Source organism: Rutidosis leptorrhynchoides, chromosome 5 (assembly GCF_046630445.1).
Source record: "Rutidosis leptorrhynchoides isolate AG116_Rl617_1_P2 chromosome 5, CSIRO_AGI_Rlap_v1, whole genome shotgun sequence".
Lineage (NCBI taxonomy): Eukaryota > Viridiplantae > Streptophyta > Magnoliopsida > Asterales > Asteraceae > Rutidosis > Rutidosis leptorrhynchoides.
Genome location: NC_092337.1, coordinates 174295828 through 174318971, shown reverse-complemented (window position 1 = coordinate 174318971; position 23144 = coordinate 174295828). Strand labels below are relative to the sequence as shown.

The 23144-nt window shown below is 33.9% G+C and overlaps 1 pseudogene; it reads left to right on the top strand.

Moving 5' to 3' along the window:
* The first annotated feature begins 19980 nt into the window (after positions 1-19980).
* On the top strand, positions 19981-22398 carry LOC139849168 (protein FAR1-RELATED SEQUENCE 5-like; annotated as a pseudogene).
* The last annotated feature ends 746 nt before the right edge of the window (positions 22399-23144 follow it).

Sequence of the window (23144 nt, the reverse complement as noted above, 5' to 3'; positions counted from 1 at the left end):
AAAGACAAGTTGAATTTCGCATCGAGTTGGTTCCGGGGGCTACTCCCATTGCTAAAACTCCTTATCGTTTAGCACCAATAGAAATGTAAGATTTGTTAAATCAAACCCAAGAGTTGCTTGAAAAGGGTTTTATTCGATCGAGTGCTTCGCCATGGGGTGCACCAGTTTTATTCGTGAAGAAGAAGGATGGTAGTATGCGGATGTGCATCGATTATCGGGAGTTGAATAAAGTGACGATCAAGAATCATTATCCATTGCCTCAGATTGACGATTTGTTTGACCAACTCCAAGGTGCGACGTATTTTTCTAAAATTGACTTACGGTCCGGCTATCATCAAATGCGGGTCCGTGAGGAAGATATTGAGAAAACGGCTTTTCGAACACATTACGGGCATTTTGAGTTTGTAGTTATGCCTTTTGGTCTTACGAATTCATCGGCGGCATTAATAGATCTTATAAACCGAGTGTGCCAACCTATGTTGGACAAGTCGGTGATAGTTGATGGTGTAGCGTGAGGGTACGAAATAGTATTATTTTTAATACAAAATACTACAAAATATGACACAAGTTTTATTAATTTACGGATGGGATATACCTAAACCTTGCTACAACACTATAGGCAGTGTACCTAATCGTAGAGTAGTGTAGTTTTTAGTAAGTCCGGTTCGTTCCACAGGGAGCTGGTGAAGTTAACGCTATATTATTAAGTTTATTTGTAAAAATATATATATAAATAAGTAGTAGTATTATTATAAAATGGGGGTTTTACCGTTTAATGACCGGTTTGTCGATTTTAAGCGTAAAAATAAATGACAAAAATTAAAGTGCGTAAAATAAATTGCGATAAATAAAATGACAGAAAATAAAATTGCGAGTAATAAAATGACAGTAAATAAAGATACGATGAGAAATATAATAAAAGAATTATGCTTATTTAAACTTCCGTAATCATGATGTTTGACGTGTTGATTTTAATTTATTACCATGCGTTAATTGTCCTTTGTCCTGGTTTATTTGATACATCTATCTGGTTTTTGTCCATAATAGTCCATCGGTCATAAATATAAAGTGCGAGTATCCTCGTCAAATTACCCTTATACCCGAAGTCAAATATTCCAACTGATTAAGGATTTAAACTGTGACGCAGTTATCACTTCTGTCAACAATTACACCAGTTATCACTGTATGTAATCCACCCCTGTTTTAATTAGTTTATGAATATTAATTCATCCACTTGATCAGAATGAATAATCAATTACCCAACCCAATTGATTAATTAAATGATTATAACAGATTCCATATGAACATCACTAAATAGGACAACCATAATCATTATTAATTATTAGGTTAATTAATTTGAAGATAGGTTCGACAGACTCCAATGAGTTGTCACTCAATTAGACAATACCCCCCATCTATTAATAGTCAATAGTTCAATTTCCACAAGTGTCGGTCTTTTGCCCAAACCTTAATTATGGTACAAAGTTCAATAACCCCGTCTTAATATTTTAGCCCAACATCACGATTACTTCGGCTCAAATAAGCATAATAATAACTTAGCTACGAGACATTAATGTAAAAAGGTTGAACATAACTTACAATGATTAAAAATAGCGTAGCGTTACACGGACAGAATTTCGACTTACACACTCAAATGATCTCTATCATAAATCTTATTATTATCATAATTTAAACTTAAAATTAAGATTATTGTTATATCTTATTACATTAACATTATGATAGAGATATAGAATATAGATATTGATAATTGATATTGATAATTGATCGAAGAAAAAAAGATCGGAGAAAAATTCTCCTCCTTTTCATCGAACGTAATATAGCCTTTTATAGGCAAATTAGAAATTGAATTTTCATTTACGACCCCTGAACTATGCTCAATTAACAACTTTTTATTATTTAATATTATTCTTATTATGAATTATTTAAATATTATATTTTATTCTTGTGCATAGTTGACTCGTAATTTTTACACCGTTGCGTCGAGCGTTGAGAGTTGGTTCATGTCCCGGTTCCGGATTTTCGAACGTCCTTTCGTATAATTTAATATCTTGTACTTTGCGTTTTGTAACTTGTACTCTTGTCATTTTTAGACGTTCTTCATCAATAATTTGAACCTTTTTGATTGTATCTTGTACATTTGAGCTTTTTGGACGTTTTGGTCTTTCAAATCTTCGTTTTTGTCTTTAAATCTTCATTTTCGAGCGATTTGCGTCTTTCGTCTTCGCACTTATTTATTTAACTATTACAACTAAAAATAAGGAAATTACATTTAAAAACTTTACATATTGGAACGATATTGCTACTAAATATATGTTCATTTGGAACACTATCAAATATCCCCACACTTGAGCGTTGCTTGTCCTCAAGCAATACAGAACTTGAAATAAAAACATACATGAATCACTTTTTTATTCATCACATTTTGTACATCAGTGATTTTGATATAGCGGTATAAACAATGACAGTAATGATGGTTAAAGGTGGGTGTGTCATCCACAGTTGCCTCGGGTTTAGGTCAACGACACTTGCAATCAAATAGCCGATTTACTTTCGGTTTCCAAAGCAAAGTGCACATTTGAAAGGCGGTTTACAGTCCCACATGACTATAAAAATTTAGATCCTTTAGGAAATAGGATCTTTATGAAAACATTTGATCTTTTGAAAATTCAATCTAGCTTTTACCCTAGATAAGTTTTCTGATTTGATCCACCATTGGTGTTGCAAAATATATTTGTGGATCAATATTTTGGCTAAAAACATTTAGGTTCGTGTAATCCACTGCTATCCCGGTATCGGAAAGCACACATCCAGTTTACGTGTTCCGTATATTACCTTTCTGTAAACTACCGTCCGGTTGTAAAGGAAAGCGATGAACAAGAAACTGTTAAGGCAATGTCCGTGACATGCAGATGATTATGGTCTTATTAACGTGTCGGATGCTAGAACTATCCTTGGTAGGAGCGATAGTAAAGATCATCCTATAATTTTTCGGTCTGGCACAAGGTCCTGTCTCCGACCATGCTATGCAACCACCGTTCTTACGGTTGACACCCGATTTAGTTCAGGTGACCTAATGAATTCCAGGTGAATTCCTAGGATTTTACGTTCAATGGTAATGAACGCATTGAAAATGGTTTTTCAGAAAACAAATCGGTTTGTAATTTTTGATCAAAATATTTTCTCGTTCAAGCTCGAGTTTAGATATCATTGAATTCCATGAGTTTGAATTCTCAATCTTTAAGGTCAATCTCAAGGATTGAGTAATATCAGGCTTAAAAGCTGATTTTTGATCTTTAAGGAGATTATCCTTTCTGGGGATCTGATTCATTAGTCTTATCAAGCTAATTTGCACGGTGCCTCCCCATTGTACGAGATAAATCCTTCTCATGGTTAGGATAAATCTGACCACTTGGCGACCCTGTTTGATGCTGAGGTCCGTGGATTTCCTGCTGATTTTAGTGATGACTTTTCTAGATTTTTCGTCAACCTACAGCTGGTCTGGACGACAACTTCATGACCTAAATCAAGAAGCGCGTGTCTTTTTCGGAAGACTTTACTTCCTTCAAATGATGGAATTGATTCATTGTGTAGATCCATCTCTTCTTTTCTTTCATCGGATAAAACAGTTGATTATCGTTCAAAACAAAAGTATTTTCAATTGTTTGTACAAAAATATGTGATAGATAGTTTTTAATTGAATAACTTGGTACATTCTCCCCACACTTAGTTTCTTTCTTTGCCTTTTTATTCTCCTTTATTCCATTTTAAATGAATTCAAGCGTTTTAAGTTGTTTCTCAATTTATGTCCTTTTCGAGGTAACGATAATTTCGGTATTAACACCTAGTTTTCATCGTTCATAAATATGTATAAACATGATTTTGAGTTCATTTAGTTGAAAATTTTTCAAATTTTTACAAAATTTGGCAAATAAACCAAGTGTAAACCCGAGAGAATTTATAACCCTTCCCCACACTTGAGATCATGCAATGCCCTCATTTGCATGAAATCAGACTACAATTATAAATTCATGAGGGTGATTAGCGTAGAAAAGTTATTAAAAATACTGAGTTTGCAAACATATTGTTGTTATCTCACATTTGATATTGTCGTCAAAATTATTAGCTTTTGCTGAACTTAATGCTAGTCTTTGAAAGTGCGCTGTTTTACCCTGTTTTGTACATAACATAAAATACAAACATATATACATATTTTTGAAGTTTGGTATATAACCCCTTCAAAAATTTATAAAACATAGTATTTTTTTTTGGCATACTTTAAATCAATAAAATTAAAAATAATGATAACAAAATTTTTCGTCCCGCCCTCGGGTAAAGCAATTTCGGTTCAACTACCTAATCTTCAACTCACGACGAATTTTAGAAATCATTTTTTTACTTAATGAAATAAAGTAAATTTTGTTTTTAAATTCACACAAAACTTAAATTTAAAAAGCATATTAATTTCATATAAAACCTACAAAATAAAAAAAAATCAGAATGGGGGGAGAAAACTAGTTCTTTAGTGTCTGCTAGCGGAAAAGACCAATCGAATTCCATTCTCGGAACTACACGAGAACAGAACAAATAACTCTAGATAACATTTTCTTAGAACATTTGAATCTCCCCACACTTAGGTAGCTGTGGTGTCGAAATTGTGATTAACTTCATCGTCAATTTCTTTTGGTCCATAATCAACTTGCCTATCTGTGACTTTTTCTTTAAGCCAGTGCCCTGCTTCTTCCGTAATATCCCAAAAGTCAACTAGTTTCGCCTTTTCTTTAGGCGACAGATTGGATACTAACCGGTTACATAACTTAAAGTTCCCCTTACTTCTAGCATCGATAGCCCGTTTAAAAAGTTTCTTCATTGAACTGTTAATAACGGGGTCATTTAATTTCGTATCAACAACGGGGTTCTTTATTATCAAGTCATCATTAGGTTTTACTTCATTTTCCCCACACTTAGGCGTTTTATTATTGCTAAGCACTACCGTTGGAGTTGGTAAAACAACATGGTTATTACCAATCGTTTTTACTGGTTTAACGGTTTTAGTTGGTGGAGATTTAGACTTTCGAATCATAAAGGTGATTGATTTGTTACCACTTTTAAGTGTCATTCTTCCATTTCCTACATCAAATAACGCCCCGGTGGACGCAAAGAATGGTCGACCTAAAATTAGAGGAACGTTTGGGTCCTCTTCTATGTCAATGACAATAAATTCGACTAGAAAGGTTAAATTGCCTACTTGAACGGGTAGATTGTCAGCAATTCCAACTGGGTGCTTAATGGTTTGATCAAAGAGTCGAACACTCATATCCGTTGGACTTAACTTACCTACACCTAATCTCTTATATAAGGAAAGAGGCATAACACTTACACTTGCACCTAAATCTGCTAGTGCATCATACATGACACAATCACTAAGTAGACAAGGAACAATAAATTCACCCGGATCACCTACCCTAGGTGGAGGTTTTGGTGGAACTGTCTTCACCGGGTTTATATTTACGGCTTTTGTTTCTTGCACTTTCTTATTCTTCTTCTTCTTCTTTCCAGAGGTATCACAAACTTTATTACCTATTACTTGCTCATACTCAACTCCTTTTCTTGGAAACGGGATGGGTGGTATGTATGGTGCCACCACTGGCTTTACATACTCGGGTGGTGGTGGTGGTGTAACTTCTTCATTGTTACTTACATCTAAAACTTTCCCATCTTCTGGTATTGGTTTTTCAGAATTTGTTGATATCATGTTAACATTTTCATTCCGAGGATTTACTTCATTATTACTCGGTAGCTTTCCTTGTTCCCTTTCACTCATCAATCTAACAAGAGTACCTACTTGTTTTTCTAGATTCAAAATGGAGGCTTGTTGAGTTCTAAATGACTGCTTAAACCTCTCATTCGTTTGGGTTTGAGTTTCAATAAATTGTGTTTGAGATTCAACTAGCTTAAATACCACTTCTTCCAAATTTGACTTCTTCTCGTCGGTTTGTTGTGGTGGTTTATACAAGCCAGGTCTTTGTTGATTGAAAGTGTTGTTTTGAGTTGGTTGGTTATTCGGACCTTGTTGGTTATACGAGTTATTGTCGGGTCCTTTTGGATTGTAAAGAATGTTTTGATTTCGATCGAAGTTTGGCCTTGGCGGTTGATAATTATTCTGATAACTATTTTCCAGCCTTTGGTTTATGTAGACAACATTCTCACGTTGTTCCATCGTTGGTTCAATGTGACAATCTTTCAATAAGTGTGGTCCACCGCATTGCTCACAACTGATTCGTATTGCGTGAATATCTTTATTCATCTTTTCCATTCGTCTTTCGAAAGCATCTATTTTTGCGGAAACGGAATCAAAGTCATGGCTAGAATCGGCTCTAGCCACTTTAGATGACCGAAAGATATCTTTTTCTTGGTGCCACTCATGCGAGTGGGAGGCTGTGTTATCAATAATTTTGTAAGCTTCAGTTGCGGTTTTCTTCATAATGGATCCACCAGCGGTTATGTCGATGTCTTTTCGTGTGGCGATGTCTACGCCTTTATAGAAGATTTGTACTATTTGAAAAGTATCTAATCCGTGTTGAGGACATCCTCTCAACATCCTTCCGAATCTTGTCCACGCCTCATATAATGTTTCATTTGGCTTTTGCGCGAACGTAACAATTTCTCCTTGAAGTCTCACGGCTTTAGATGCCGGAAAGAATTGTTTAAGAAATTTTTCAACTAAAACATCCCATGTGTCAATCGCCCCTTCAGGTAACGATTCTAACCAATCTTTGGCTTCTCCCTTTAAAGTCCAGGGAAACAACATGAGATAGATCTGCTCATCTTCCACTTCTCGGATTTTGAATAGTGTACAAATTCATTTAAACGTACGAAGGTGTTCGTTAGGATCTTCATTCGGTGCACCACTGAATTGGCATTGGTTAGTTACCATGTGTAGAATTTGTCCTTTGATTTCATAATCTGACGCATTAACTTCTGGCTTAATAATGGCGTGACCTTGGCCCGTGCGTGTGGCTCTCATTCGATCTTCCATACTTAGAGGTTCCGTTACTTCCATAATTGAATTTGTTGAATACGAATCACTAGAGGATTCTGATTTAACGGTTTGTGGTTCAGGATCTTGGAATTGTCCTTGAATATGCTCCGGGTTCTTAATTGTGAAGTCGGGTTCAAAAGATGGATTATCGGAAATTTGAGTTGGAGTTCTTGTTCGACTAGATGACGATTCTAAAGAAAAATCAACGGCGACAATATTTGCTAGATGTCTTGATCGAGTTACAGGTGGTGAACGTATGAAAGGTGGTGAACGTTTTGCTCGGTGCATTCACTGAATATCCTATTAGTTTTTTAAAAAGGAAAGAAAAATTATAATAAGTTATCCAATTAATAGACTTTTCTGATTTTGCCCACGTTTCGAATAGCCAAAAGATGCAGCAGAGGGGCAGGATTCGTTTGGTCTCAATATAATTGAGGACTGTTTGGCTCCAATAACCCGGTCCACGTACAAATCCAACTATTACTACGAACCAGAAAATTTTGATGTCTATCAATTTAACCACTTAAAATAAATTTTCGTAATTTTAAGAAATTTAGATAAGAAGTAGAAAAAATTCTAAGTCCTAAAAACTAGAATGGCGAGAAATAAGAGAGAAAAAGATTGCGCGTCGAAAAGTGTCGAAAAATAAAAAGGTCGAAAAATAGGCGTCGAAAAATAAAAATAAGAAAGTAGTGCGAAATACGGCGTCGTAAAATTCTAAAGCACCTAAAACTTAGTCTAAGGAATAAGCACTTAAGGGATTTTACGGCAAAGCCTAAAAATTCTAGAAGTAAAAATAAATATGGCAAAACTAAACTTAATACTAAAAGTTGCGACTATAGTCTAAAAATCTAAAGGTAATAAAACTAAAAAAAAATTTTTTATAGACAAAATCTTAAAAATATATTTTTTTTTTTATAATTTTTTTTTTTTTTACGTTTTTTTTTTTTTTTTTTTTTTTTTTTACGTTTTTTTTTTTTTTTTTTTTTTTTTTACGTTTTTTTTTTTTTTTTTTTTACGTTTTTTTTTTTTTTTTTTTTTTTTTTTTTTACGTTTTGTTTTTTTTTTTTTTTTTTTTACGTTTTTTTTTTTTTTTTTTTTTTTAAGTTTTTTTTTTTTTTTTTTTTTTTAAAACGATTTTTTTTTTTTTTTTTAAAAAACGATTTTTTTTTTACAAATTAATAATTTTTTATAATTATAATTTTTTTTTTTTTAAAACTTTTTTTTTTTTTTAATTCATTTACTGAAAGCGACATGATAGCAATTATTAATTATAAGTTACATAATATACCCCTGAAGTATTTAATAAATACGACTTTTTTTTTAAAAATTTACGTATAATGATTCTTAAATATTATTATATTATTATATTCTATTTCAATATTATTATATTATTATATTCTATTTCAATATTATTATATTATTATATTTTATTTCAATATTATTATAATTAAAAATATAGCGTTTTAGCGCTCCCCGGCAGCGGCGCCAAAAACTTGATGGTGTAGCGTGAGAGTACGAAATAGTATTATTTTTAATACAAAATACTACAAAATATGACACAAGTTTTATTAATTTACGGATGGGATATACCTAAACCTTGCTACAACACTATAGGCAGTGTACCTAATCGTAGAGTAGTGTAGTTTTTAGTAAGTCCGGTTCGTTCCACAGGGAGCTGGTGAAGTTAACGCTATATTATTAAGTTTATTTGTAAAAATATATATATAAATAAGTAGTAGTATTATTATAAAATGGGGGTTTTACCGTTTAATGACCGGTTTGTCGATTTTAAGCGTAAAAATAAATGACAAAAATTAAAGTGCGTAAAATAAATTGCGATAAATAAAATGACAGAAAATAAAATTGCGAGTAATAAAATGACAGTAAATAAAGATACGATGAGAAATATAATAAAAGAATTATGCTTATTTAAACTTCCGTAATCATGATGTTTGACGTGTTGATTTTAATTTATTACCATGGGTTAATTGTCCTTTGTCCTGGTTTATTTGATACATCTATCTGGTTTTTGTCCATAATAGTCCATCGGTCATAAATATAAAGTGCGAGTATCCTCGTCAAATTACCCTTATACCCGAAGTCAAATATTCCAACTGATTAAGGATTTAAACTGTGACGCAGTTATCACTTCTGTCAACAATTACACCAGTTATCACTGTATGTAATCCACCCCTGTTTTAATTAGTTTATGAATATTAATTCATCCACTTGATCAGAATGAATAATCAATTACCCAACCCAATTGATTAATTAAATGATTATAACAGATTCCATATGAACATCACTAAATAGGACAACCATAATCATTATTAATTATTAGGTTAATTAATTTGAAGATAGGTTCGACAGACTCCAATGAGTTGTCACTCAATTAGACAATACCCCCCATCTATTAATAGTCAATAGTTCAATTTCCACAAGTGTCGGTCTTTTGCCCAAACCTTAATTATGGTACAAAGTTCAATAACCCCGTCTTAATATTTTAGCCCAACATCACGATTACTTCGGCTCAAATAAGCATAATAATAACTTAGCTACGAGACATTAATGTAAAAAGGTTGAACATAACTTACAATGATTAAAAATAGCGTAGCGTTACACGGACAGAATTTCGACTTACACACTCAAATGATCTCTATCATAAATCTTATTATTATCATAATTTAAACTTAAAATTAAGATTATTGTTATATCTTATTACATTAACATTATGATAGAGATATAGAATATAGATATTGATAATTGATATTGATAATTGATCGAAGAAAAAAAGATCGGAGAAAAATTCTCCTCCTTTTCATCGAACGTAATATAGCCTTTTATAGGCAAATTAGAAATTGAATTTTCATTTACGACCCCTGAACTATGCTCAATTAACAACTTTTTATTATTTAATATTATTCTTATTATGAATTATTTAAATATTATATTTTATTCTTGTGCATAGTTGACTCGTAATTTTTACACCGTTGCGTCGAGCGTTGAGAGTTGGTTCATGTCCCGGTTCCGGATTTTCGAACGTCCTTTCGTATAATTTAATATCTTGTACTTTGCGTTTTGTAACTTGTACTCTTGTCATTTTTAGACGTTCTTCATCAATAATTTGAACCTTTTTGATTGTATCTTGTACATTTGAGCTTTTTGGACGTTTTGGTCTTTCAAATCTTCGTTTTTGTCTTTAAATCTTCATTTTCGAGCGATTTGCGTCTTTCGTCTTCGCACTTATTTATTTAACTATTACAACTAAAAATAAGGAAATTACATTTAAAAACTTTACATATTGGAACGATATTGCTACTAAATATATGTTCATTTGGAACACTATCAATAGTGTTCATTGACGACATACTTGTATATTCAAAGAGTATGAAGGAACATGAAGATCATTTGCGTGGGGTGTTGAAGACGTTGCGGAAGGAGAAGTTGTATGCTAATTCTCCAAATGTGAATTTTGGCTAAGGGAAGTTCAATTCCTTGGCCATATTGTGAACAAAGATGGTATTCAAGTAGATCCGGGGAAGATAGAGACGGTAAAGATTTGGGGACAACCGACTACACCTACGGAAATTCGAAGTTTTCTCGGATTGATCGGTTATTATCGTTGGTTTATCCAAGACTTTTCTAAGATCGCTTCTCCATTGACGAAGTGGACGAGGAAGAACGCGAGATTTAATTGAGAAAACAAGCAAGAAATTGCTTTTCAATTGTTAAAAGAGAAGTTGTGGCAAGCTCCGGTGTTAGTATTGCCGAAAGGTGTAGAAGACATGACGGTTTATTGTGATGCCTCGTTAAATGTGCTCGGGTGTGTTCTAATGCAAAGAGGTAAAGTCATCGCTTACACCTCTCGACAATTAAAGGAACACGAAAGGAGATATCCGACTCATGATCTTGAATTGGCAGCGGTGGTTCATGCGTTGAAAATTTGATGCCATTACTTGTACGGTGTCAAGTGTACGATTTATTCAGATCACAATAGCTTAAAACATCTTTTTGATCAACGAGATTTGAATTATCGTCAACGTAGGTGGATGGATGTGGTAAAAGATTACGATTGTGAGATACTTTATCATCCGGGAAAGGCGAACGTGGTCGCGGATGCATTAAGTCAAAAGAGTCAACATCCGGCAATACGAGTAGGATCTTACGCGTGATTATTACTAACGATTTTCTTGTAAATCTTGGTGAGATTTAAATTTAAGCTTTTGTTAATAACAAACATGAGGAATGAATCGTGGGCCAAATGGAGTTTATTACCTTAGGCCCGCATGATTCGTTGTCCTTTCAAGGACGAGTGTGGGTGCTTAGGATGGGAGATTACCGACAAGTGCTACTCGATGAAGCGCATAAGTCAAAGTATTCCATTCATCCGGGCGTGACGAATATGTATCTTGATTTGAAGAAAGAGTATTGGTGGGCGGGCATGAAACGTGATGTTGTTAAGTATGTCGAACAATGCGTCACGTGTTTGCAAGTTAAAGCCGAGCACCAAAAGCCGTATGGTCAGTTACAACCTTTTGAAGTCCCGAAATGGAAATGAGAGCACATTACCATGGATTTCATTACAAAGTTACCAAAGATGGCGAGAACCCAATTTGATGCGATTTGGGTGATAGTTGATCGCTTGACGAAAAGTGCTTTGTTTCTTCCCATTCGGGAAACGATATCGTCGGAGGCTTTGTTAAAGTTATTTATCAAGGAGGTGATATCGAGACATGGGGTTCCTATATCAATTATTTTAGATCGAGACACTCGTTTCACGTCTCGGTTTTGGAATAAGTTTCATGAAGATATGGGTACACAATTGAGAATGAGCACGACGTACCTTCCTCAAACGGATGGTCAAACCGAATGTACGAATCAAACATTGGAGGATATGTTACGGGCATGTATTATTGATTTCGGTGGTAGTTGGGATGAGCACTTGCCTTTGGTGGAATTCTCGTACAACAATAGTTATCATGCTAGTATTGGAATGCCACCGTATGAGATGCTTTATGGGCGAAGGTGTCGAACTCGTATTTGTTGGGGTGAAGTGGGACAAAGGGAAATCGGTAGTACCGATTTGGTTTTAGAAACGAATAACAAGATTGAGATGATTCGGACTCGATTAAAGGCGGCGCAAGATAGACAAAAATCTTATGCCGATAAACATAGACGGCCGATAGAGTTCCAAGAAGGCGACATGGTGATGCTTAAGGTTTCGCCATGGAAAGGTATTATTCGGTTTCGAAAACGGGGAAAGTTAGCTCCTCGGTTTATTGGGCCATTTAAAATTTTAGCTCGAGTTGGCGAAGTTGCGTATCGTTTGGAATTACCCGAAGAGCTTGCGGGGATCCATAACACATTTCATGTTTTTCATCTCTGTAAGTTTCTTGCGAATGATTCATCATGGGTACCATTAGACGAGATTGAGCTAAACAACAAGTTAGAGTATGTAGAAGAGCCGATTGCAATACTCGATGAAAAGGTGAAAATGTTGAGGACTAAAGAGGTGAGAACTTTTAAAGTTCAATGGCGTTGTAGTAAAGGTTCCGAGTTTACTTGGGAGCCCGAAGAATTTGTGTTGGTATATCTTCCCGCTTGTCATTCGGCTTGGATCGCGAGGACGCGCTCCGATTCGAGTGGGGGAGAGTTGTAAGACCCGAATACTTATTGTACATAGGTTAAAAATGGTGTACATAATGTGTATAAGGTGTGTTGTAAATTTAAAGGTAAAAGACTGAGCTGAGCCTTGTGCGCCCCGCGCACACTTAGGGGTGCGCGTCGCGCTCTACACCTGGCGGTAGTTTTCTGTTTTTAATTAATTTTAAATGGAGGGTAGTTTGGACCTTTCACTTGGAGCCGAATTTATGACCACCAGAGGACTGGTTGGACTCATTACTTCACATTCACCAACCACATCATCTTCTTCATAAAGTAGAGAGGGACTAGAGAGAGAAAGTAGATCTTGAAGCTTTTCAAGTGGGTTTTTCGCTAGCTTGGGTTCAAAGTTTGTGTCTGCTCTACTCCTAGCATCTCTTTTAGTGTGTGGTAAGTCTCAAACTCGTTTTAGAGTTAATTTTGTGTTTAGTGTCTTAAAATGAGACTTAAATTGTGTTAAACCCAAGTTAGTGCAAGTTTGGGGGTTGTGGTTTGGGTTAAAGTGTAAGAGCACAATTAATTGTGAAAATTGGTGTTTATGAGTCTTAATTGGTTAGTTTCACTAGCACACTTAGATATTAAGTGGGTGGGTGTTATGTGGGCTTGTGGATGACACCAAAATGGGTGTGTTAATCTTGAAATGGGTCAAAGGAGTCTTGGATGACCTAGGTTGCCCAATGGGTATGAAATTGAACTAATCCTTGTGTTAATAAGTGTATTAAGACCATAATCGTTTGATGATAGTGTTTTGGCGTAATCTCGACTAGGTGTTAAGGTTAAGGGTGCAAATGGGTCACACTTTTTGCACTATGGGTCGAGATGACACTAAGATGGCGAGTGAGTTGGTTGACCAACTTGATTGTGTGATTGATTATGTGCATAATGTGATAGGTAAGTTAGGTTGAAGGTTGCGAGCTTGATCTAACATTCACTGAAGGCGTTAAGGTGAGTGGAGTAATTATGCATGTATGTATATAGTATATTTATTTGTATGCTATGGCATGATCCACGGAGCCGGAAGTGCCATAGTATGTGTAAGTGTGCTATGATGTGAACCACGGAGCCGGTGACATCATGGTACGTGTATAAAAGTGCGAACCACGGAGCCGGTAGCACTACGGTATGAATTGTTAAAGTGTGAACCATGGAGCCGGTAGCACTATAAAATGAGGTGTGAACCACGGAGCCAGTAACACCAAAGTGTGAACCAAGGAACCGGTAGCACTATAAAAGAGTATGACTCAAATGCGTAGTGACGTGAACCACGGAGCCGGTAGCGTCATAGCATTACGTATGGTGTGAACCACGGAGCCGGTAGCACCATGACGCGAGTATGGTTAACCATATAGTTTGTATATGAGTCGTTGTATAGCATAATATATTATTTCGTGAATATGCTATTGGTTATGCTAGTTGCGGTATTTGGAGGTGATTAGCTTATACTTGGAGTTTGTATGCTAACTGTTATTGCTAGCGATTATACGGTGTGTGTAAGTGTATGCAAGTAGGTATATTATATATGTATGTGTATAATTATTGCATTCACTAAGCGTTTTGCTTACCCTCTCGTTGTTTACCTTTTTATAGGCTCCGGCGTGGACAAGAGAAAGGGTATTTGTTTGGACTAGTGATCCGCTTCGTTATGTTAGGAGAAGCTTTTTGGACGTGTAGCTTTTGAAGTTCGACCAAGACTTGGGTAGTTTAACCCCCAAACATCATGCTCTAGTGTCGTTTGGAATTTAAACTAATGTGGTCGAAACTTATATTTTGTACGAAACTCGTATTTCGGCATATGTGGGCCTGGTTTCGTAAACCTTGTTTTATTATTGAAACGTGTTAGTTTTAACTATTATAATGTGATGTGAAAAGCGTTTCGTCTAAAAGTGTCGAAAAGTGAGATATCTTTAAGCGAAAAATGGCAAAACCGGACAGAAGCTGTCAGGCAGCCTGCGCGCCGCGCACCTAGTCTTGGCAGTGCAGTTTTAATTTTTTTTTTTTTTTTTTTATGATCTGATTTCGATTGATTAACGAGTTGGGTTGTTACATTTTAGTACCAAGCTACGTGTTGGACCGCCATCTTCCAACTTACGGCTGTATTAGGAAATGATTTACTTCAAGACCTATTATAGGAGATTATTGTATGTATCACATAGAATAGGATTGTTTATTTTTTCCATACAATGTATGTATAATATATATTCATGAATACAGATACTCACAATTAAGGTGAGATTCACAATTCCTCACAGACGGTAATATACGTGTATATAGGTATATAAATAACTCACAAATACCCAAAAGAACAACAAATATAGCAACAATAATCAAACACAAAGAGTCAATATTATGAGAAAGAACTTAAAAACTTTGAACGTTTTTCAGGTATTGAAATTCAAATGTAGAAGAAACACTACATGTGGAAGCGACGATGAATTTTAATTTTGTATAATAATCAATCAAAAAACTTTTGTTTCTCTTTCAAAATAATCGAATAGATTTTAACCAATAATAAAAACAAATGAACACGTCGATGATTAAAAAGACGGTGCATGGCCCACTATCAATATTAACCCACTAAACCCTTTCACTAAATCTTGGCTTTTTGCCAAACGTATCCCTTTTGACATATAATCTTCGCCTCGAAACGTCAAAACAAAATCAGTAAATAAAGATAAACCAGGCAATTTCTCAAATGACGTTCACCCAATAAAATTTAAACACGGAACGACAGTACAAGCATGGGTGGTTATATATTTTTATAGTTTTACTACATCTTACAATCTTACATTTATAATAATAAAATTATTAGATTTAGATTAAAGTTTTATATAAAAAAGATTGTGTATATTAAATAGAAAGTAATTTATTTGATGACATCATGACAAACATATGGAGTAACATGTTTTACCAAACATATGAAATTATGAATCATCTTTGACTTTAAATTTGGTGACATGTAATTTTCAATTGAACGTTGATTTGATTAAAGAACTTAACAACATATGGTCCCTTTAGTTTCAATTCTAGCACATTTACTTTGAAGAGTTTTAATTCTTTGAATTCAATAATTTGCTTGAAATCCAACTAACCAATTAGAACGCGACATGTGGCGCGACAATCACATATGATTAAAAAAAAAATCAAAAAAAAAAATTTTTATATTTTTTTTCCAAAAATTATTTTGTCAAAAAAAAAAATTTAATTTTTTTTTTAAAAATTTAGCATGTTAAATTCAATCACATGTTATTCTGTATGTCAAATACAATCACATGTGATTAGATTTGACATGCAGAATCACATGTGATTGGGTTCTACAATCACATGTGATTGGCATGTATAATCACATGTGATTTACTGCATTTCAATTCATATCACGTGTGATTGAAAAAAAAAAGTTTTGGAAAAAAAAGTTTTGAAAAAAATAAAAAATTTTGAAAAAAATCAAAAAAAGTTTTTCTAAAAAAAAAATTTTGGAAAAAAATTTTAATCTTTTTTTTTTCAATCACAAATGATTATCACGCCAAATGTCGCACTCTGATTGATCCATTGAATCTCAACTTAAAAGTTGAATTCATTTGAATATTCCTCTTACTTTGAATACAAATGTGAAACATTTGAAAAGACTTAACTTCTTATAAGTGTTACAGTAAGGCCATTACTAACCAAGCATCAAAAGCAATCCGTCATACAGGTTGGCACAAAACTGATGTCACTAACGCCTCTAACGTTGCATTACCGGAAACGCCGATCAAGCGTTAGTCGAGAACTTGACGGAGAAGGACAGTAACGTGAGGGAGATGTAGTGTTTTCTGATTAGTTGGAGAACTTGCTATTGTTGGTATCGTTCTACTCCGTATTTGGCTTATTTTTTTCTTTTTTTTAAAAAAAAATAAATAGGTGGCTTGTATTTTTTTAAGATGAAAATTGAAGAATGGTGGCTGGTTTGAAGAAGAAGAATGCGATAGGATCAAGGTTGTAAAAGTCGCGAGTCGGGGACGCATCGGTCGAGACTTAAAAAGGACGCGTCGGCCGAGTCGGGGATGCATCGGGGACGCATCGGTCGTTGACCAACGTTGACTTTATTGATAATTTCTTAAATATATATTTATATATATATATAAAATAGTTGATTCTGTACCATAAATTTCTTAAATAAGAAATTGAAATTAAATACAATCAAACTTCAAACTTAATTAATGTTACCGAGTACATAATCAGTAAGGATACAGAGAAAAGAGCGGCCCAAAAAATGAAAACGTACCATAATTTTAAAACATATCACATCTTGAAAAAAATTTGAATGATTTTGACCGTTTTTGACCAACTTTGACTTTCTTTGACAGAACTTTTAGCTTTGACCGTCTTTTGAGTCGTTTTCAGAAAAACGGGACGGAGAACCCAAAAAAACGACGCATCGGCCGACGCGTCGGCCAAGTCAGCCGACTTTTACAACACTGGATAGGATTATACACCGTAATTTTTTATTTAATGAAGGCCCAATCTTTTTTTGGGCTAATATTATTATTTTGAACCCAAGCTTTAATTAAATGTTTTATTTAGTTTTTGTTCTTTTTAATATGTATCTTATTTTAGGACAAATTCAACTATTTTATCTTGTTTTACTATTATAGGTAATCTATTTCACTTTACATCTTATAGAGAAGTACGTTATCAAAAGTTAATTAAAAAGAGGGGTGTTAACTTTTATAAACTTTCTCAGTTAAGTGACAACTTTGCATAACATGCCAAGCCCTTTATAGACCAACGCTTTCAACTCGGAATTTCGATACACATTTTCGACGTGTGATTCCGACTCGTATTTTCGACCTGCATTTTCATGGCATGTTTTTCTATGCGTGTTTTAGATGCCCGTTGTTAAGGAGCATTTTCGAGACACATTTTTTACTAGAGTTTTCGACCAGCGTTCTTGAGGCGCGTTTTCGATGCGCGTCGATCGTGGCAGGATTTTAACTCGCGATTTTGACGTGCGTTCTCAAGGAGCGATTTCGATGTGCATCGAAAACGTGCATTGAAAACATCCCTCGAAAGCGCGTGTCGAAATCGCGAGTTGAAAAAACGCCTCGAGAACGCGCCTTGAAAACGCGTCATGAAAATGCGTCTCGGAAAACGCGCCTAAAAACGCAGGTAAAAAATGTGTGTCGAAATCGCGCGTCGATATGGTGCGTTGAAATCGCGAGTTGAAAACCTTGGTCGATAAAGAGCTTGACATATTATGCAAAGTTGACACTTAACTGTGAAAGTTAACAAAAGTTAATGATAACCCTCTTTTTGATTAAATTTTGAAAACGCACTCCTTTAAATGATGCAAAGTGAAATAGATTACCTATAATAGAAAAACATGGTAAAATAGTTACCTTTAAATGGAATTTGCCCTTTATTTTATTTATGTAAAAATAAAAAATAAAAAACTGGTTGACCCTATACAACTCTGACACAAAACCTGACATTGTTAGGTTGTTGAGGGTCAAACACTGACATTGGCATGTCACAAACATATTTAACTTATTTACCAAAAAATGTATAATTTGCCTGTGATATCATAGGCATGGTTGGAAATGGTATAATAAATACTCTCACCATGTCATAATAAGTGTCCACTTTACTATTTGTATTTGTTCTAAAATAATTGTTCACTTGCAAAAAATAACTATATATTATTATTAAACTCTCAATTTTATCCTCACTTATTACTTTTAATCATCTATTTTATAATTTTATAAATAAATTTAGACAAATTTACCATGAATATACGGGAATTACCTTTATTCATCCAACCTATCTTAAATCCTACAAAGACTACAAGAAAAATGTGATTAGTAGCATGGATTATTGGTCACTAATAACACTAAATTGGTCATCAAATCAAATTAGTAATCATATTATGTTGGTCACTTCTAGTCAGTATATATCCATCAGAAAATATTATTAGAGATCAAAATGCTAAAATTGGTATAGTGACGAATTGTTTGGTCACTAATATCGTATATTGATCAAAATATAGTGACGATTTTTTAATGGTAACTAAATAACTTTATTAGTGATAATATAATAAGTCGTTACTAGAGGATCGTCACAAATAAATCATATTTCTTGTAGTGAAATAATTTTGTTAGTATGTTATAACATTGAGTTGTAGCTCAACTGGTAGTGGTCTGTAATTACGGGAGATGAACGCGTGAGTAGTTTAATCTCCCTGGGTGATCTCAAATTGATGTCAAAAAAATGTTATAGTATGTTTTGTTATTGAAAAAATAATCGTTGATATATGAGTTATCCTTATTATTTTATTTTGTTTTTTTAAAAAAAATCTAGTTATAGTACGAATTAAATTGAATGTTGTTTTCCAAAAACAAGCACACTGATATTAAAAGCATTTAAACTACAATCGTACTAAAACACCTACCAAATATTACATTTTTGGTAACTAAGAAATAACATGACCAAAAGTACTATCTGACTACTATATCTTTTTAATTATCATTTTAATAATATATATATATATATATATATATATATATATATATATATATATATATATATATATATATATATATATATAGGGAAAAGTGAATATGGGTAACAGCATTATATAATGTTATATGACAACCCTTACAAAACTACGTCGTTTGACTCCTAATTAATAAAATCAAATTAACCTCCTCCTTAATTCACGCTCACAACTCACGTATCTGCATTCTGCACCTACCCTAATCTTTTTCTCGTCTCAGCGACGATATAAACCTCATCGATCAAACACGTATCTGCTTCATACGTTCAATTCTCTGATCATCCAAATCATTTAAAGGTAAAATCAATTATTCTTATTTCAGTTTATAGAAAAGTGGTCAGTTGGTTATTTTGATGGCAAAGCGTGATGCATAATATTCTTATCTTCTTGCATATTTAATAATTTACATAATTTGCAAGTTTCTTTACGTAGAGTTTAAATTAAAAAGAAACAAGATTTATTTTTTTATTTTAATTTTAATCTTCAACCCAACAAAAATTGCAGTTGTTTCATATCGACTATTTGATTTTAGTTTAATAGTTTGTATTTGTGTTTGATTCTAATTACAATGATAGTTAATTGAGGAATATAGTGTTTGCTATTCTCCCAATCCTATCGTATTCATGATAAAATAATAGGTTTAACCTGTTTTTCAAATACGTTCGTAAAACCTTATAATGTGTGTCAAGCTATTTATATAATTTTTTTCTTGTGTTTTAACCAGGCCATGCATAACACATTGGAATTAAGTCCAACTGAAGACATTGATACATATGGGTTTATTGAGAACCATAGCAATAGTTCAGAATGCGAAAGTCATGAAGAAGATGATTCAAATAATGATTCTGAACTTCAAAATGAGAGACAAAGCGACGATAACAAGGATCTTGAGTTTGAGAAGGATAATAGAGGTATTGATATGCCTATAATGGGAATGATTTTTGATACCCCTGAAGATGCATATACGTTTTATAATCGTTATGCCTTTGTACATGGATTTGGAATACGAAAACGGAGCACTTTTAGAAATAAGACAACAAATGAGCCTTACAGAAAGAGATATGTGTGCAACAAAGAAGGTTTTAAGGATACTTCAAATCGAATTGTTACAAAACGTCGTAGGGAATCTAGAACAGGTTGTACAGCAATGATTCAGATATCCAAAAATAAAGATGGTAAGTGGTTTGTGGATGCTTTTACCGATACCCATAATCATGAATTAAGCACTCCGAGCAAAGTAATGAAACATCGTTCTCATGGAAAGACTCACCGCACGATGGCTACCAAATCTCTTATGTTGGATCTTAGCAAAAACGGTTTGAGACCTTGTCAAATTAAAAAAGTCGTAAACTCTATGAAAGAACCTGACGCACTTGATGTTACTTCAAAACAATGCGCTGATATATTGTCTGAAGAACGAAAAAAATACCGAGGTAAAGAATTTTATGGTGTTATAAAATATTTCCAAGATAAAGCCTATGTAGATAGTAAACATTATTGGGTTGTTGATTTATTTGAGGACGGGTCTCCAAGAAATATATTTTGGGCTGATGGGAGATCACGAGACGCATACATAAACTTCGGAGATGTTCTCGTGTTTGACGTCACGTAGATGACAAACAGGTTTAAGATGCCATTTTCTCCATTTGTTGGTGTGGATCATCACCGCCAGTCTATACTATTTGGAGGTGCTTTACTAGAGAATGAAAAGGAAGAAACATTTGTTTGGCTATTTCAACAATTCTTAAAGTGTATGTTTAACATGCATCCGACTGCAATAATTACCGATCAAGATAAAGAAATTTGTAATGCCATCAAAAAAGTTTTTCCAAATACCCGTCATCGGTATTGTGCATGGCACATTAAGAAGCATGAAACGGAACATCTTCGGCCTCTTAAAGCACGTTTTAGTGATTTTAAAGAGATGTATAAACAGTGGGTTAAGAGTCATACAACCGAAGAATTTGAAGCCCGATGGAATGTTATACGCGATAAGTATAACCTCGAAGGGCATTTGTGGTTAAACGAGATGTATAACCAACGTACCCTTTGGGCTAAAGTCTTTCTAAAAGATTGTTTTTTTGCTGGGATGACCACAAGTGGAAGAAGTGAGAGCATTCACTCATTCTTTGATGGATATGTTACTTCTAATACTATGTTGAACGAATTTGTAGTCCAATATGATAAAGCTGTTGAGTGTCGACGAGCTGCTGAAGAAGATGAGGACTTCAAAACAATGAACACGAAGGCAGTTTTTTCTTCTGTTAATCCAATAGAAGTGAAAGCAGGTACACGTTATACTAGCAAGATGTTTGATGTTTTTCAAAAAGAGTGGGTACAAGCGACTAATAATTTAACTCATGAGACTTTATATAAGAACTCAGGAGAGACCAAATATAAGGTTGGTCAAGTTAACGTTGAGAATGTATATTGGAGAACTGTGACCATTCGAATGTTAGATAAGTTAGATGTCACTTGTTCTTGTTCCAAGTTTGAAACATATGGAATCTTATGCTAACACATTTTGTATGTTATGAAGAAGAAGCACATTGAAACTCTACCGGATCATTATATTTTACCAAGATGGACACTTGATGCTAGGTATAGAGTGGATAATTATAACAATAAACTTGAAGATATGGATAGTGACAAAAAAGTTAGTGCCTTAAGTTTGTGGTGTGTTCAATCGAAATATATGAAAGCGGTTGAACAAGCGAAAGAATCTCCCTCGTACCTTAAGAAACTAGATACTCTTTTAGACAAGTTTTTGGAAGAACATACAAATCTAAAAAAGTCTACACAAATTGACCTTCCATCACAAGAATCCAATGCAGGTAGTTCACAAATAAGCATGATGCCTCAAATCTCAATTCGGGATCCTCGGGCACCTGTTACTACTAAAGGTCGTCCAAAGACCGCTCATCGAATCAAATCTTCTCTTGAAGGACCGAAAAAAAGAACATGTTCACACTGCAAGGGATTAGGTCACTATATCACTGGGTGTCCAATAAAGAAGGTACTAGTTGAGTTTTATGTACGTATTCATTTATCATATCTTGTTCTTTGTCTTTTTTATGACTGTTGTATGTGACATTCTAATGCTCATTTGCATCAGGCTGAAGATGCTGCTGCTGTTTTAAAATGATGATTTATTTATTGTTGATGATTTTTCAATTGTTGGTGGCCATGAAGACATGATGTTGCTAGTGTTATTGTTGATGATTTTTTTTCCGGCATCAAGATCACACGAAAATATGAACATTTAGAAAAGACATTTCGTAATGAATGTTATTATTTAGACAGGAAAACGATCGACAAAAATAACATTAAAGATAATATTGTTCGTGAAAAATGTGAACCTTTTTTTTTCTTCATTTTTGTGAAGTAAAATTTAGCCCGATTTAGAGTTTAGGGTTTAGGGTTTAGGGTTTGGTGTTTTGGGTTTATTCCATAAACCCAAAACACCAAACCCTAAACCCTAAACTCTAAACCGTTCGTGTTAAAAATCAATCTAAATTCTAAATCTAAACCCTAAATCAAAACCATAAATCCTAAATTTCTAAACCCTAATATCTAAACCCTATAAACCCTAATATCTAAAACCTCAACATACGCTCGAATAACACGATAATTGTTATATATTACTTCTTCGAGCATTTTTCCGCCAAAATAAAAACATTTATCACAAAGTGTCTTTATTAAATGCTCATATTTTTATCCAATCTATAATGTTCGTGAATAAAGTTTTTTCAAAAAATGAAAAAAAAAACATTTTGCTTCCTTCTGCTTCCCCCCGATTGGTTACTTCCCGCTTAATCCTACCTATATATATATATATATATATATATATATATATATATATATATATATATATATATATATATATAAACC